This window comes from Bombina bombina, chromosome 8, assembly GCF_027579735.1.
Source record: "Bombina bombina isolate aBomBom1 chromosome 8, aBomBom1.pri, whole genome shotgun sequence".
In the NCBI taxonomy this organism is placed as follows: Eukaryota; Metazoa; Chordata; class Amphibia; order Anura; family Bombinatoridae; genus Bombina; species Bombina bombina.
In genome coordinates this window covers 190637146-190654665 of record NC_069506.1, presented here as the reverse complement: position 1 = coordinate 190654665, position 17520 = coordinate 190637146, and the positions used below count along the sequence as shown (strand labels likewise).

Here is a 17520-nt window from a genome sequence, read left to right as displayed (position 1 = left end):
GGGGTTAATAGGTTTATTTAGTGTCGGCAATGTCGGGAAATAGCGGATTAGAGTTTTATAGGTTTAGTTTAGTAGTTATGATGTGGGGGACTGGCGGTTTAGGGGTTAATAGGTTTATTTAGTGTCTGCGATGTTGGGGAGCGGTGGATTAGGGGTTAATAACTTTATTTAGCGTTGGCGATGTTGGAGAGCGGCGGATTAGGTGTTAATAACTTTATTTACTTTCTGCGATGTCAGGGGCGGCGGATTAGGGGTGTTTAGACTTGGGGTTTATGTTAGGGTGTTTGGTTTAAACGTAACTTTCTTTCCCCCATAGACATCAATGGGATTGCATTACGGCGATCACCATTCTGTGATGGCATGTGTTAGTTTTTTTTTCGAACACTTTCTCTCCATTGATGTCTATGGGGGAAAGTGTGCACAAGCACATAAACTCAGCCCTTGGCTTTTGTGCAGTATGGAGTTTAACGCACAATAACAAACAGCACAAGGAGGCTTTTCAGTAACTCATAACGGCAGCACTATGGAAAGTACAATAAAGCAACATTTTTGCCGTTATTTTCGCACCCTGTTTAGTGCAAAACTCATAATCTAGATGAATGTTATTTAAAACAAATATGTGTGCATATTTTAATCATGCTATTTTGCTTTGAATATATCATTCAATCTAGTATTTAGTGATCAATGTCTCTTTAATTGATTTTTGCCTTATTTTCCTGTAATTTAACTTGGAAATGTTAGTTTTTTTCCCCCTCACTGCCTGAAAAGAAGCTGTAGTGGACCCTACAGGTTCCAGGTCTCTGACACTACTTGCTACACATTCATTGCTTAATATCAGTGGCGTCTCTTCCTAATTAGTCATAGCAGATATTATTATTATCATTTATTTGTAAAGTGTCATCAGGGGATAGGAGTATACTATGTCAGAGGTGCATTTAACAACGGCTGGACATCTCCGCCCCTGTCTGCCTGGCATTGCTGCTAGTCGGCAGCTATACACTGTCTGCATTTATCATTGCACAAGCCACTGCTTGTACAAACCGCCCCCTGCTCGCACACAGCCAATCACACATGAGCATGGTTTGTCAATCAGAGGCGTAACTAGAAACCTATTACTTTTTTTTGCAACATAAGACCCTGTCCATGGCAATTCCCTAGCCCCCACCCCTCTCCGTTGCGGTCCACCCAGAAAACAGTTATGGTCTACTGCTCACACATCCCCTGTGCCTGTTCTGGAAAGTCTCTAGTGGATATTTTATTTATACCCGTTTTCTGCATACTGTGCAAGATAGAGCATAAAGTGTATTTTCTTTAGGTGTTATAAGAAAATTAATTGAAGCTAAAAACAGAATCATAAAAAGTTTGAACTAAATTAACTAAAGTAACTTATCACAGAGACTCCTTTATATTGGATCCAGCAATGGAACAGTACATGGTGCAGCCAGTGCAGAAGCACAAGTGCCCACTATTACAGGGGTAGTTGCCCACTGGTCTGAGGTGTAATCTAATTTTTTGACTACTGATCCAAGCATCTGATCTGAGATATGATGTTGGTAAAGGAATGCAGATCCAGGAGTAAAATCCAAGGCCTAATCTGGTTATGGGGCTGTAGGTTCAGAGGTCTGAACCAAAGTCTAACTTGGGCATCGGACTGCAGGTTCAGCAGTCTGAAATAAGACCTAAACCAGGTATGGCACTGCAGGTCCAGAAATCTGATTTGAGGCTTAATATAGGTATTGTACTGTAGATCTAGGAGTCTTAGAGTCCTATCTTGTGTGTGGGTTGTAAATTCCAAAGTTTAATTTGAAGCCTAATCTGGTAATGGGAATACAGGTCTAGGGGTTTGACCATAGGCCTGATCTGGGTATGGGACTGCGAACTGAAGGGACTGTTCTGAGGCCCAATCTTGGTATGGGACTTCAGGTCCAAAGGTCTGCTCAGATGTCTAATCTGGGTATTTTGTGTACAAGTAAATGAGGTAGTATCTAGATGTGTGCATGCCTGACAGAAAAAAATGCTAGGCTATTATTCTGTTATCACCAATAAAAGTTATCCAAACTCTTAAAAATGGATGTTAGCTAAAAGTGAAAACATTTAAGTATATCTGTGCACCTAATCACACTATCTAAGTTACATACCAAGAGTACTCTGCAAGTGGAAAGTCTTTCAGGGATAATGCCTAACTACAGTTATAAGTAAAAATGAATATATTATATCTCATATAAAATTAATATGTATAAGACATATGGTGCATTTTAAAAAAAACATATAAAATTCCATAAGCAATAACTGGTACTAAATAAATGATACTAAACAAATGACCCGGGTCAGTGAGTATATAAAATAATTTTTCAAAGAAACTCCAGAAAAGCTCCAATTATAAAGAAATAATGAAATGCTAAATCACTGTAATTATTATTATTATTATTGGTTATTTGTAGAGCGCCAACAGATTCCGCAGCGCTAATTGTAATTCGCTAAAGCATGTTATTTCATTAGTAGTGACACAGCAGACTTGTGTGTGTTTATCCCCTGCAAAAGAAAACTTCTGCTGACCCAATCAACAGCAATAGTTACACTTTACAAATACACCCAAAGTCACCAGCGCTATCGATAGTCCTTCAATAGGAAATGTGTGTTCTGAAGTCAAGTGCCGCTTCTCAAATAGTGATATATCCTGGTCACCGTGGATGAAATCTAAAAAGAAGCAGAAAAAGTGCAGCTTTGACTCAAGTAAAAATGTATTGACACTATACACTTGACCACACCATATTTATCTACTCATTTATACAATAGTGCTCAGCATACCAAAGTAATTCCTAATACCACTTTATTCGCTATGTAACAAATTGAAAAATATATATTATAATCTGATGGAAACTCAAACACTTCTTATTTGTAGCATGCATCAATCATACATACACAGAAACTAAATTTCACTCCAGGCGTCCCTAGGGGAAAATAATCTCAGATGAGATAGATGAAAAGTCTCAGTTAGTCTGTAATCCAAGACCGGTAATAATCTGTATTACCAGAATTGAAGACAAAATGGTAAGGTCTTTGGAGAATGTCAACATGCAGTATTAATGTCCACTAGTACCATCCGCTTTTAATGTGTTAGCTTGTCAGTACTTTTCCACACTGAACAATAGTAGTATGCATGTGTTAGTCCCTTTCACTCTGGGCTGAATTCAAACACCTATAATACGTAATATCAGTGTCTCAGCTTGGTGTAACAGGTGGTAGTAAACATACACGTTGTTTAAAAGATATTGTGTATAATACTTGCAGTTATGTGCGTTTAACAGCTCCGGCATGCACACTTTCCAAAAGAAATTAAGCCATCCTTATCGTCAGGGTTGCTTCAGGAATCGTATACAACATGCATGCAAACAATCCTATGATGCGGTTCAGCCGTATGGATCAGTGATGCGTCCCGGCGAGAGAACAACAAGCTGGTAGAACAAGCAGGTACTGTAGTGAGTTGACGGCACCGGCAAACAACTCAAACTCTGATGCGCGTTTCGGGACTCCACCTTTTTTCAAGGAGAATTACTTTTGTGTGCTGAGTACTATTGTATATATGAGTTGGAGTATTTTGGCGATACTATACTAGTGCACCCACTAAGAAAGAAAAAGGAAATATCTTTTACTATTGATACAATCAGGTGCTGTTACATTATGTTTTGATTATATATATCTACTCACAAGATTAAATAAAAACAATGCCACATACAAACATTCTCCAGATTGATCAGAGGCTCACTGTGCTTTATTGGAACCGTCCTTGCTTGCAGCATTCCATTCCTCTCGGAAGGTAAAGATAAGGACACCACAATCCACGACTCACTACAGACCTGGCAATGACCTGACCGGAGGCAAACCTCAACGCATTACGGCAAATGTTTTCAAGAGAAATGGAATGCTGCTAGCAAGGACGGTTTGCTAGTGATAAAATGACATTCTTATGATTTAGAGAATTTCATTTTATCACTATGATGGCCCTTTAGACATTAGTTAGTACTGAACAATGAGAACCCTGTGTACGTCATAAGATAAACTTATTAAAGAGGAGAGTTGTCAATGGACTAGATTAATAGATGATCGTTAGGCTGCGGAGGGGTCTCATTGTTAAAGGTACAGTAAAGTAAAAGTTATTCTTCCATGATTCAGATTGAGCATGTACTTCTAAACATTTTCCAATTTACCTCTATTATCTAATTTGTTTCATTCTCTTGGTATCCATTGTTAAAAAGCATACCTAGGTAAGCTCAGGGGCAGCAAGTCACTACTGGGAGCTGGATGCTGATTGGAGGCTGCACATATATTGGTTCATCCAAAGTGATCAGCTAGCTCACAGTAGTGCATTGTTGCTCCTTCAACAAAAGACACTAAGAGAATGAAACACTTCCTATCAAATTTGAAATTGGCTTCTGTGCATTTTAAATTTGACCTAGTAAAAACATTTGTAAGACATAATTTCTATGCCAGACAAGACATTTTGGAGGGACAGCTACAATAATAATGCAAGTTTGTCCAACCTAAGGTCGAGGTGCCATAAAGCAACCACCTAATGCGTTTTATGTGGCTCCTCACCTTTTAAATAAGGTAGAGATTTATTTACCAATGTGATTTAATAATCCTATAGAAGCACTACAGGTACAAATCCCCAAATTCCAAAATCCAGAATTATACTTTTTTTTAATCTTAAAAGAATGATCTATCTGGGGGGGGGGGGGGTGGAGCCTACAGCTGTTGCAGAAGAACGTATATGTGAAGAGCTCCTGGTTCTTACTTGGATTTAACTATACTTTTCTCTTTAAAAAATATAACTTTTGTGCCTGGCACCTTAGTTAAAGTGTCCTGAAGTTACCCTAGAGGAGTCAGTGAGATAATATCGCATAGATGGATCTTCCTATGCTCTTCAGCGAGACCGCATGGAAGCTGACCGCATGGCAGTCAGGCCTACTTTGTGACTCAGTCAATCTATGTTGTCAAGGTTGCCGCACATATAAACCCCCCCCCCCCCCGGGATTTTATTGATTCTGGGTTAATAGCAGCATAAAATTGTTGCCCTCATTATATCTTTTCTAAGGAGGAACCGTCAACCGTCCTAAGGTGCTATATTAGTGAGGCTTTGGCGAAATGGAAGGCTTGAGTGGACCGGCTTCTGCATGATCATTTCCGGGAGTTGGAGAGGTAGCTGAGTGAGGTGATCCTTGGTGTGAGTCCTCAGAGTGGGTCCCATCGGGTTTCCGCCAACAATGATCGCAGCCTTGATAATTATGTGGCTGTGGGGGTAAGTTTGGGGGCTGTCCCCTTGGCTACGAATCAAATAGCAGTGAGCCCAGACGCTAACAAAAATATACTCACCCTAGAGCCCTTATTGGAGGCTCCTGAGATCTCTCAAGACTAGATCTACAAAGTGAAGCCCTCCATTTCTCAAATGCAGATCAGACCTGGTCTGGGAAATAATACGGCAGCTATCACTAGCGCATCTGAGGAATATGTTCCCACACGCAATTGCTGGGAGAGAGATGGATACATAGCAGAGAAACCGAATCAGGCTTTCTCTTCTGCATCAAAAGGCCCTGCAGCCTCGCGGTTTCTACACTTGAATTCCTGGAATGCCTATTACCACCGATCCCCAGCTCCAGCCGATGCCAGGTGCAGAACATGTAAAGTACCCACACCGTCTTTCAGCAAACAGAACCCGTTGGAAACCTGTCAACCATTACAATTTAGTTCATGGGGATGGCAACTTACTGACCCAGGACTTAATATATTAGGCAATTTTTCACGAGCAGAACGACAAGGTGTGGGCTAGCTGAGATGGGAGATTAAACCCACCTAGTCCTGTATAACTTCACTGATCCTAAAGGTAATCTGTAATTTTGTCCCGTCTACCGATAGTGACCCTGAGAGCAATACAAGTGAAAAATGTCTTCTTATTAAATGTGTCCCCAACGCAAGGGCGATGTGGAGGCAGTTCAACAGTTTACTGCTATTATGAGGTCTTTGAGTCTGAGACTTATTCAGTGACTTACTACAATAATTTTGAATGTCATACACGTTTTATATACTAACCAGCTGAAACTTCTCAATGGCTTCTAGTTATCAATGTCTGTCGGACCTGATCAGGTCCGACAGACATCGCTGAATACAGCGAGCAATACACTTGCCGTATTCAGCATTGCAACGCCGCCCCCTGCAGACTCGCGGCCAAGGGGTGTCAATCAACCCAATCATACTGGATTGGGTTGAATTGCGGTGATGTCTGTCCGCCTGCTGAGAGCAGGCGGACAGGTTATGGACCAGCGGCCTTTGTGAACGCTGCTTCATAACTGCTGTTTCTGGCGAGCCTGCAGGCTCGCCAGAAACATGGGGCATCAAGCTCCATTCGGCGCTTGATACATATGCCCCTATGTCTCTATGTATTGTCGTGACTTAATGCTCTCTCTAATTTAATCTTGTGAGGGCTACCACTATTACAGGGTATTTTACCCTCAGTTTGGATTTTAGGTAATGCAACACCTATATTATCTTAGATGAGTAGGAACTCTACTAACAGGGCTGACTAGCACGTGCAGCTCAATATAGCTGTAAGGCCATCTATCGGCATTATTGCTGCTAATTTTAAACCACTCCTAAGTAAGCAGAGCTTTAACTTGGTATCCCTGAGGAATAATTTATACTGTAATACTGTGATCCAGATTCCAGGAGGCAGATATTTGTTTTTCTGCCAAAGGACCTTATGTGCGACATATATGTTGAGCGCAGTGTTTACTAACTGTTAAGTATTTATTCTGTTTATTATATTTGATATACCCTACCATATGTATTTACTTTTATCAGAAGCTGATGGTAACGACTCTGTACATATTATCAATGATGCGCTGTCTGCGGCCGAGATAGAGCATTTTAGTATTTGGCTTACAGTCCATCGCCATAACTAACTGGGATTAATTACTTACCGATAAGAATTCATACCACATTAAGATACCCAGCACTTTAGCTCCCTAGACTTGGAGTCTGACAATATAGACACAGGTTAGAAGCATATTCTTTCTTACTTATCTTGGTAAGCCACAATCACTGAATCTCTACCCTGTATTTACCGCTCTACACTATTACACCCTAGAGAGGTACCATTGTTTAACGCCTAACTAATCTACTGATGATAGTCATGACGGTTCCCCTATCACAACACTTTATCTAAATCTGCTATCTAATTGAGAGATCAATCGTGCTTATATATTTTGATAACTCCCCTCGCTGGTCCAAGAGTAACCTTTGAGTAAGTTGGGGTACAACTACTAAAATATAAAATGAGGTCCCACCTTTATAGGCTCTAGGTTTTATATATTCTTGACAAGTTTTACATTTGAGTTTTTTATACCTGATACTGTCCATTCAATTTTTCCCTTTTGAGCTCACTGTTCACTCATATAGGTGTAGTACACTCCAATGATGTTTATAGCTACGACTCCTGAGACCTACGGTTTCAACTCACATATATGCCACCTGTGCTGTTTGTATGTACTCTGATAGCGTATTATCATTACAAATGGACATATCTAGTTGCTATATTTCTTTATAACCTTTACAGGTTCTATGTTTTATATCCGAGTCATATGCACAAGATACTGTCCATGCAACAATTTTCCCCTTTTTGAGCTTATTGTTAACTCATATAGGTGTGATACATTGCAGCAATGTGTAAACTATGTGTATAACTAGTTTGAGGTCTACGGTTATCACTCGCATGTATGCCAACTCTGATGTTTGTATGTTCTCTGACTTGGTATTGTCATTGTAAATGGACATTTCTTATTTGTTATATTTATTTAAAACATTAATAAAAGATTTTAAAAAATAAATTAAAAAATGACTATCCTTTCCCAACCATAAAATAAAAATGTTCTCTGTCTGTGTCTTTAGCTTGTTGATTGTGTTCTAAAATGTAAATACAAGTCTATATTTATTTAAAACAACTTTTACCTTTCTGATTACAGTACTGTACTATCTTTCTAAGGGTACAAAAAACTACCTTTAGGTTACATGTATAAGCTGTATTATGACATGTAAATATTGCCCTAAATGACATAAGATATTGTTGTTTACACTTTGGACCCTAAAGCTCTCTGGGCTGGCGATATTATTAAAGAATACTCACTAGTACTTCTATTTCCCTGGGAATTATTTAAAAAGAGTCAGTCTAATCCAAAATAAACTTTCATGATTCAGAAAGGGCATGTCATTTTAAACAACTTACCGATTTTCTTTTATCTCCATTTTCTTTGTTCTCTTGGTATTCTTTGTTGAAAGCTAAACCTAGGAGGTTCATATGCTAATTTCTTAGTCCTTGAAGGCCTAATTTAAGTAAACTGGATGTGCAAATAAAACAAAAATTAAAATACAAAGTGTAATTGTTGTTTATTTTGTAAAATGGGCTGAACATGGGCGTTCCATGGGCGCATATGAAATTGTCTCTCTAATACCAGCGTAATTCTGTAAAGATTTTGACACTGCAGATCTCAGTTTTTTCATGCTAACTAAAAGATGACAAGCTTTTCTCAAAACACTCAAAATACTTAAACCCCTAATAGAAAAAAAACACACACATATGAAAATATAGGTGATTGTAAGATGCTATACAGATAAAGCAGCGTAATGTGATTTATATTGGCTGCAGGATTTCATTTTTAAAGTGCGCCCCCTTCTCACTGACAACTTTGCTTCACTTCAAGCTCCATTAATTTCAATAGGGACAGTCCCTTTTTTACGATAATTTTACCAGGGCAGCCCCTGCGAGGGTCGGTAAGAAAAACCACGCCTGAAATTGCATGGTTTAGATAATCGGGCCCCTAGTCCCATCTCCCCTGTTCCATGTTTTTTGTACCTGTACTATGTTTTAAAAACAGAAAAACAAATGCCCCAATAAAATAAAGGGGTGTCAATATGCATGACTCTCCATATCAGCACAATAAATCATACAATAATACATTTGCACACATACCCTCCAAGTTAAAAAACAAACAAAAAAACTAAAGTTTGGCCCTTTGTGTGAAAAGATTGGACACCCCTGTATTAATGAAATCCCAATGAGACCTAGAGCAGCTCATGATTATGAATATATCCAATACTGGGTATGGAGATAGTTTATCAAATTCCAGCTCTTTAAATGCCCCACCCTGTATTACTAAACATTCTAGAAACGCAAATGTCACATATTTGAGATGAAGATTCCTTTGCTTCATCACACACCCATCAAGGAGGGAGGACACTGGAGACGTCACGTATGGAGATATCTTATATGAAGAAGGGGCATTACAGACTAACAACTGCATAGTAGTCCCCATCAATGTGTTGCAGTCGTTGGCAGTCAAACGGTTAAAGACCTCATTAGGTTACTAAAAATAATTTCTCATTGTCTCTAATGGCTTTCTGTTTTAAAAAAATTATTCATTATAGGGATGTCAATCAGAATTTCCATGCAAACTGCCTATGTGACTTTTTTTGCAATTTGAATGTTAAAGGGTTAGATATCTTGTCACAATAGTACAAAAATAAAAGATAAATTATAATTATATATATATATATATATATATACACACACATGTAATAAAATAAACCTACTTTTTTGCAGAAACGAAGCTTCTAAATTCCTTTAAATTTACTTTTTAAATCGTATAAAGTTTAAACTAAATCAATTCTTGTTATATAGGCAAATGCAGAAATTAAAAAATATAGTGCAAGGTCTTACCTTCCCAGAGGCAGAACTTTTTTTCACTTTCTGTGTTATAAATGCTTTTGTGTAGCTCTATCTCATTGGTTTTCAAACTTGCCCTCAGGCCTCCCCAAAAGATCAGGTTTTCAGGATTACCTTGGGGTGAGAATAGGTAAAATAACCAGGTTTACTAATCATCTGATTATTTCACCTGTGCTCCAGTTCAGATATCCTTAAAATGTAGCCTGAGGACACATTTAAAAGATGTAGGGACCTACTAATAAACCATTTACTTAATTATTCACTGTTATATATATAAAACATCACTATAATGCTATACTGAGAAGAATGATCAAAGTAGTTTGGGGAGGACAGGCAGTCAGTCATCTGTTCATATACAAAAAAAATTGCCTTATCACAAAAAAATAGTTCATCACTTTCACTCAGTCAGTTGCCGGACAGTCAACTGGACACTCCTCGTCCTCGCGGCTCGCTCCTCTGATGACCTGACTGATACTGTGTGACAGTGAGAACGTGGCTCCTCTCGTCTACGTAGCAGCTCCGTCCTGCTGTACTGCTGTCTTCCCGTGCCAATGCGACAACGTCACTCAGCCGAGTCAGCCAAGACCAGCAGGCAGTGGCACGCCTCCCTGTGCTGATGCTGCTGAGCTGATTGGCTGTAGATTTAGCTCCATCATAGAGGCGGTTTTGAGAACCACCTCTATTGGAGCGTGTATGGTGCCCAGTGAGCCACCACTGGGTGGCGCTAGCTCATAGTGAGCTAAAAACAAGATTTCGGCATCCAGGTTTGCGCAATCAATGGAGGGCAGCAGAACGGCTTACTTCCTTCTTATTGTGCAACATGGATGCTGAATTTTTTTGGATTATAAATATACTGTGATGGTGAGCAGACAAAATATAAATAGTTACAAACATTCCCTTTCATGATGAAAAGCTAATACATTTTGTAACTATTTACATTATGTCTGCTTTATTGAAATATGTTCACTCCTTTAATCAAATAAATCAGTATAATAATATTGAATATACAGAATAAAAGAACATAGTTGTAGGAAGCCTTTTTTGGCACTGGTATTTTGATGTCCCCAGCTAGTGCCAAAATTGTGGACGTACCGGTGTTCTGTAATATTTGCTGACTGTGGCAGTGAGTGCATGCGTGCAAAGGGTATTTGCAAGTTTATTGTAGGTGTGGCCGTACGCATTACGTAGGTAGGAAAACGTAACAAGGTAGGAAAATATTACAGAACACCCTCTTCCTCCAGAACAAATTTGTTTTGTTTAGTATGTTACTATGTATCTGTATCTTACCACAAATCCCTGCCATTGTATACCTCTACTTTTGAACCCAGCACTATGGCATTTGCTGGCACTATAAAAAGAGATGCTGATGATAATAGTAATAATTGCACCTCAATAATTTATATTAATTGCTGCGTGAAAGAAACCTGAGTCTACTTGCATTATACAGTCACCAATACTTGCAACATCAGTCTTTATGTTTTACTTTAGTCTGCACAAAAATCCCTCTTAAAAAAAAAACGAAAAAAATTGTGATATTGTTTAAATGTATTTATTTTTAATATATATTTCATCACATTTTCCCGTTATACTGTGTATATAATTTGAGATGTTTTGTTTAGTAATCCCAACATGTTTTTTTTCTAACGGATTAGATGGTTTAAAGGGATATTAAAAGCCTCTTGCTTTTGTGTAAAATTGTGCTTTGTCTCCAACTTCTTTGAGAAGCCAAAAAGCAGAATGCCAAAACCAGCTATTTGATTTGCAGCACTTATAGGTTACAGAGTTTGTTGGTTTGGCTTTAGGGAGCGTGGGACAAGCACAATCTGAAAAAAACGTGTTTAATATTTTTGTAAATAAAAGCAAGAAAAAATAATTATTCAAACTACAATGTTTAACACCTGAATTCTGATGTATTGGAATAGGGGGCAACACTTATATTACTTATTTGCAGTGGTCCCATCAGCATTTCTCCTTCCTGACTGTATACTATCAGCTGTTGCCGCTACATATGCGAGTTCAGTGATTTAGTAGACGAGAGCAGCTGTTACATTCTGTGCAACTAGCAATGTCGAAATCATGCAATAAATCCCAGCCAGCAGCTTGTCAGACAATGCAGTTAATTTATAAATAATATCTCCTAATGGATAATAATTTCTCATTAAAGGAACATAGAAATCTGTGTATTCCCTTGTCACATTTAATAAAGTGCAATTTAATGGGGGGGGGGGGGTTCTGTGCTTGATTATACTAAATTTGTTTCCTTATCAGCAAATAACCAAAACAGCAGCATTAGATTTTTTTATTTCCTACTATTTTTGAACTGTTTAAACAGCTTTTAATCAAACAGACAGAAATGTATTTTAGATATTTAATTAATAGAACTTCTTAACCATTATACAACATTCAAGCTGCCTATGATCTTTATTCACCTAGTAAATATATAATCATTTAAATGTTTACTTTATATTATTGCTCCCAATACAAGATTATAACCTACCCCAGGAATAGTTCATAGCTCTACTTTTTTTCCAAGATCTCTGCTGACTCATCAGTAATATTCATTTTCTCCTGATGTTAAACCATCCTAAAAAATGTAGGATGATGTCATTTTGCTCTTGTTTCTACAGAATTCCATCTATTGTCTTTCTGAATTACAACATACTCATAAAAATGTGCGTGTGTATATTTAAAAATAGACTTCTTTTAAGCTCTCATGATTCATATAGAGCATGTCATTTTAGGACACATAAAATCACTTCTATTATCAAATGTACTTTGTTCTATTATCATCCTTTGATGAAAAATATATTGTATGTACATTTCCTCTGCATCAGCAATGCATGACTGGGAACTAGCTGGTGATTGGTGACTACACATATTTGCCTCTTGTCATTGGTTCACCAGACGTGTTCAGCTAGCTCCCAGTACTGCATTCCTTGAACTGTCCTTTATTATGTGTTTATCTCTTTGCAGGTGTTATACACATAGGTATATTCAAGCAATAGTGCAATAATAAAATGCTCTAACATATTAGAGCATCTTTGTGTTAAAATTTGATGTCCCTTTAATTCAATGTATATCTATCCCTATCGATCTATCACATATATATTTCTACAAAGCTACAAAGCTACCAGAAATACAGTGTTTGGGTCAGAACGTAGGAGTTAAAGGGACAATAAGCATCTTATAATTTTAATACTTCCAATAGATTAACATATAACAGATTAATTTGCTTTCTGCAAATGTTGTTCAATGAATAAATTCCTCCCACCTTTTTCCTTATTTGGAAGAGTGAATCTGGACCTGAGTTTGGAGACATCTGGACTTGCCACTGCAGATCTCCTATCTACCTAAATTTGAGAGTGACTGTCCCTAAATCTGAGCACTGTCCCTCTGAGTCAGCCATATGTCCCGATCTGCAGGATTTTCCTTAGCCCCACCCATGGACTATCCTGACACGCCCAGAAAGTGCTCACACACACTGACTAAACAGACACACCCACAACTCTGACCCTCCTGACACAGCCCCACCAACAAAACAGGGACGGGGCCCCCTCGACCTCGTGGGTCCCGGATACAAAGGAACAAATGCTGGGAGATATGCCACTGTCATTGGGCTCCATTTATTAAGCAGCGAATGCTTCTTCGGAGCCCCATCGTTTCAGGTCCGCCTGAAACAGAAGTTAAGAAGCAGCGGTCGTAAGATCCAATCTAATCAGATCACGATGATTGACAGCCCCTGCAAATGCTTGTGCAATGTTAAATGCTGTCGGCATTTAGCCAGGTCGAGAGGATATGGTTTGCTACAGCGAATCATGTCCGCTTGACTGTTGTTAAATCTACCCTATTGTGTTAACAATATCTCCATTGTTTAGGTTTAGCAGAAAAGATCAGATAGCAAACTACAAATTAGGTAGAGATATGTGGCAAGGTTAGGCTGGTGAAGACTGCCATGCACTCTTTCAGTTTTCAGGACTGGAAAACCCATAATCTTCAGACCTAAATTATAGGAAAATGGGGCAAAGTAAATAATAAAAGTATATTGCAAAGTTCTATAATATACAAAAGACAAGCGCATCCACAACTCATGATATCAGATTTATTATAACACTTCAAGCATAACACGATATGCATTTACTAAAAGTTAATCTTAATGTGACCAGTTAACATCAAGCAATGGTGCAAAGTACCATGTACCGCCACCTCAATTCCGTAGCCGCAGGGCCGTCTTTAACACAGGGCAAAAGGGGCACCAGCCCAGGGCCCAAGAGTACTTAAAAAAAAAAAAAATTTTTTTTTTATGGTTCATACCAGTCTGCTAATATGACATGGGGAACACACACATTCAGTCATAATACTGTCACAGTCAAAAGTACTCTGCTTATATATTTTATTTTTAAAAACTGTGCCAGGCTGTGTCTGTGTCAAGAGACATGCCAAGCTATTGCCATATGCTGTTATAGATGTGCACTGTGCAGCACTGAATGCAAAGCCCTTACTCGGCATTCAGCCATTCCCACTGCATCAGAAAAGGTCCTACTGGGGTTACCACGGTTACCAGTTAACTGCTCTGGTGGTGGGGATTGTTTCTGGGTAGGGCTGACTGTAGGCGCATGCAGCAGAAAGCTGGAGCGGAAGGTATGTGAGGATTTGAGCATCTGTGCAGCTGCATACACTGCTCTCTTCAGTCTTGAGGCTGTATGACACATCTCACACTGTATCCATGAAGCCTTGGGCAGACAGCATCCAGTCTGCTGGTCCCCTTAGCCCTGCTCTTTCTGCTGTGGCCCTAAGATCAACTAACTGAAGTTTGTTAGGGAAACAGTGCTTTGTAGAAAGGTGTCAGTGGGAATAATAAGTGAGTGCACACACGCCCCTCCCCATGCAGCATTGTCTAGTGCAGGGTGAGAGGGAACTTGTTCCTAGCAAAGAAGTGACATGTGCTGCTGTGGCTGATGTATAGTGTCATGCTGATACTTCACACATTAATGTAAGGTTTATTTTTTATAGTTTTTGTTTTCTCACTGTCTCAGATTTTACAGCTTCCCATAGCAGTTCTGCTGTTCCAGTCAGTAAACTTATATTTGTCTGCACCTCCATGCTTCCTCCTCAGTCTTTAACTTGCTTTGCTCCTGTTGGCTGCTCTAAATCTCTTTAACCAGCTAACCTCACACCAGAATCACATTCAAAAGAATATTAAATAAATCCACAGTGGAGGAATGTATATATTTATTTACTTATTAATACTGCTTAGGTCCAGTTTCACATATTGCAATTTATTTCATTTTTATTTAAATGATTAGCCCAGCAGTGGATGATCCACTGCTGGGCTAATAATTTTGAAAACAATTATAAAATAAATTGATTTAGTTGTTTTTTGGGATGTTGGGGTGGAGAGCAAAATTGCATGGGGTGGGGGCCCAAGAATTTTTTTGCCCAGGGTCCAGTCAATATTAAAGACGGCCCTGCGTAGCCGGTTTGTCTCTGTGTGTGGTAGCTGGGCTTTCTAGCTCTCAGATCACCGCCAATGTCCACTGGTCACAGCTGCAAAAAACAGAAAATAGTAAACCAGTGCAATAACCGTTATTATTACACTGAAAAGGAAAAGCATGTTTCACTTCCTGGTAGGGTCCCCTCTATAGGTTAGATAAAATTGTGTGTAACCCTGCGCAGGATTTTCTAAAATACCAATATGCCAGTAGGTAATGGAGAACCCCTGTCTCCACAAGTGAAATAGAAAAAATAAAAATAACTACCTTAAAAAAGATAAGAAATTTTAAAACCTCTGGCGCTACAAAAAAAGTTTTTTGTTGCTAAAATTGGAAAATAGAAAAAATGGATGAATGTGATATGACCTACTTGGTTAAAAAACAAAAATTAAAATATCCTTTGGTCTTAGTGACAACTTAAGCAACGTATGCTTTGTGTGCAAAAAATATGTTTTTATTACATAGAATAAATGGACAAAATAAGAATGAAAATAAAAAATATAAAAAATATGTATATGCAGATAAAAAAAATATATAGCTGATCAGCTAGTACAATTAAAAATGAATAAGTGCAGTACCAAAAAATAATAAAAATAAAATAAACACAACAGAAATATACAATAGGACTTGATCCAAAGAGAGTTCATAAGCCTTCAAGGGTTAATATGGATTAGATCCAGATCGGAACGAAATCAGAGACTCCTTCAACAGCTGAGAATGTCGAGTGCCAATTGTAGCTGGAAGGGAGCTGAAATGACAATGAATCCAAATCAAAAGAACAGCAGAGAACCAAAATTGAGGTGTTCAATTTTACTTACACCGTGTTTTGGTCTCTGCAGCAGCGGTCAGACAACAGTGGAAGCGGATGTTTCTTTAATATAAAAGCCGATGTCGAATAACTGCTCCACTCAGGGATTCTCACAGTATCGAAGCCGGTCTGTAATGACTACGTCACGTAAGGTCAGAGTGGGCGGAGCAACGCGTTTCAGCCCGTTCAGGGCCTTTGTCCCCTCTATATACAGGACCTGTAATTATCACAAGACAATGCAGTGGCCTAATGGTAAAATATTGCAATACACCCTATAATCTTACATTATATGTTCTGTACAACTGGGTGGCCAGTACAGCCAACGAGAGACTGTACTAAGGGCTGGCACTAATCATTGTATGTCTGTTATGACATCGCCAAGACAAGGGGAGCTTTAGTAACCCGTACCTACAGGTGCCAGCAGTGTAAATCCTGGACTCCAAGACTCATAAAGATGTCACAGCTGTCCTGCATTTTGCACAATGTATTAGATTGGGAGACCTGTCCCATTGTCCACACTTTTTCTTAACCAGTGATGACCTAGTCCTGCACAGAAGTGATCATACTCTGTACTTAACGTAGTCATTCACTAGATCACCCAGATTCTGTTCAGTGATCAAGAGCATAGATTGGTCAGGCTCCGCCCACAGATCATTAAGACTCTACCCTGAGCCTCCCAGTCCTATGATCTGAGGGACTCAATCTTGGGAGATTAAGGATAGATGCACTATAGCGCTGCTACAGCTGAACTCTTTACCCCCAGGTCAACCCTGGGTGAAATGTGTAGCAGAGTCTGTATTATGTATTCTGCACAATTGGTAATGATCACTGTGTGCAACCTAATAACAGGTTCACAAGTTATGAACTAAGAACATTGTCCACTACAGTATATTGTACCCAGATCTCATTTCCTTTTAGAACATTGTCCACTACAGTATATTGTGCCCACATTTCATTTCCTGTTGATCAAATAATAGAACAGTTTATTTGTTGTTATTTTCATATAAAACTCAGTCCTCTTCTACACTTCTCTTTAGCATATCAACAATGTTCTCAACTTTGTGGTGTGTACTCGTAAAGCAATTTGCTGTCTCTATAAGCAGCATGATGTCACACACTTCCTTATTGTCTGAACTCAGTGACCTGAGTGTTTTGTACTTTCTCTAACAATGTAAACTAAAGAGCTGTGTACTTAGTGTTATCACAGTTATTCTCCAGTTGGCTCCTACTTTCTCACTTTTGCTATGTGTAAAATTAATCACATCTCCCCTGCTCATTGGCCCAAAACAATATATTTCATTAATATTCTTTAAAGTCATTTTTCGTATACATTCATAGTTAATATCAGCAAGCATTGGATTGAAAAATATATGCACACAGAAAATAGGTTTACGTATATATATATATACACACACATATATATATATATATATATATATATATATACACAC

At 38.6% G+C, this 17520-nt stretch overlaps 1 long non-coding RNA gene across 1 annotated transcript in view; it reads right to left on the bottom strand.

Moving 5' to 3' along the window:
- Positions 1-2403: 2403 nt before the first annotated feature.
- The window catches only part of LOC128638096 (uncharacterized), a 49584-nt gene continuing 34467 nt past the window's right edge, over positions 2404-17520 (bottom strand). Inside the window, exon 2 of the long non-coding RNA XR_008399045.1 lies at positions 2404-2697. This is a non-coding gene — a long non-coding RNA (uncharacterized LOC128638096). The remainder of the gene's footprint in view (positions 2698-17520) is intronic.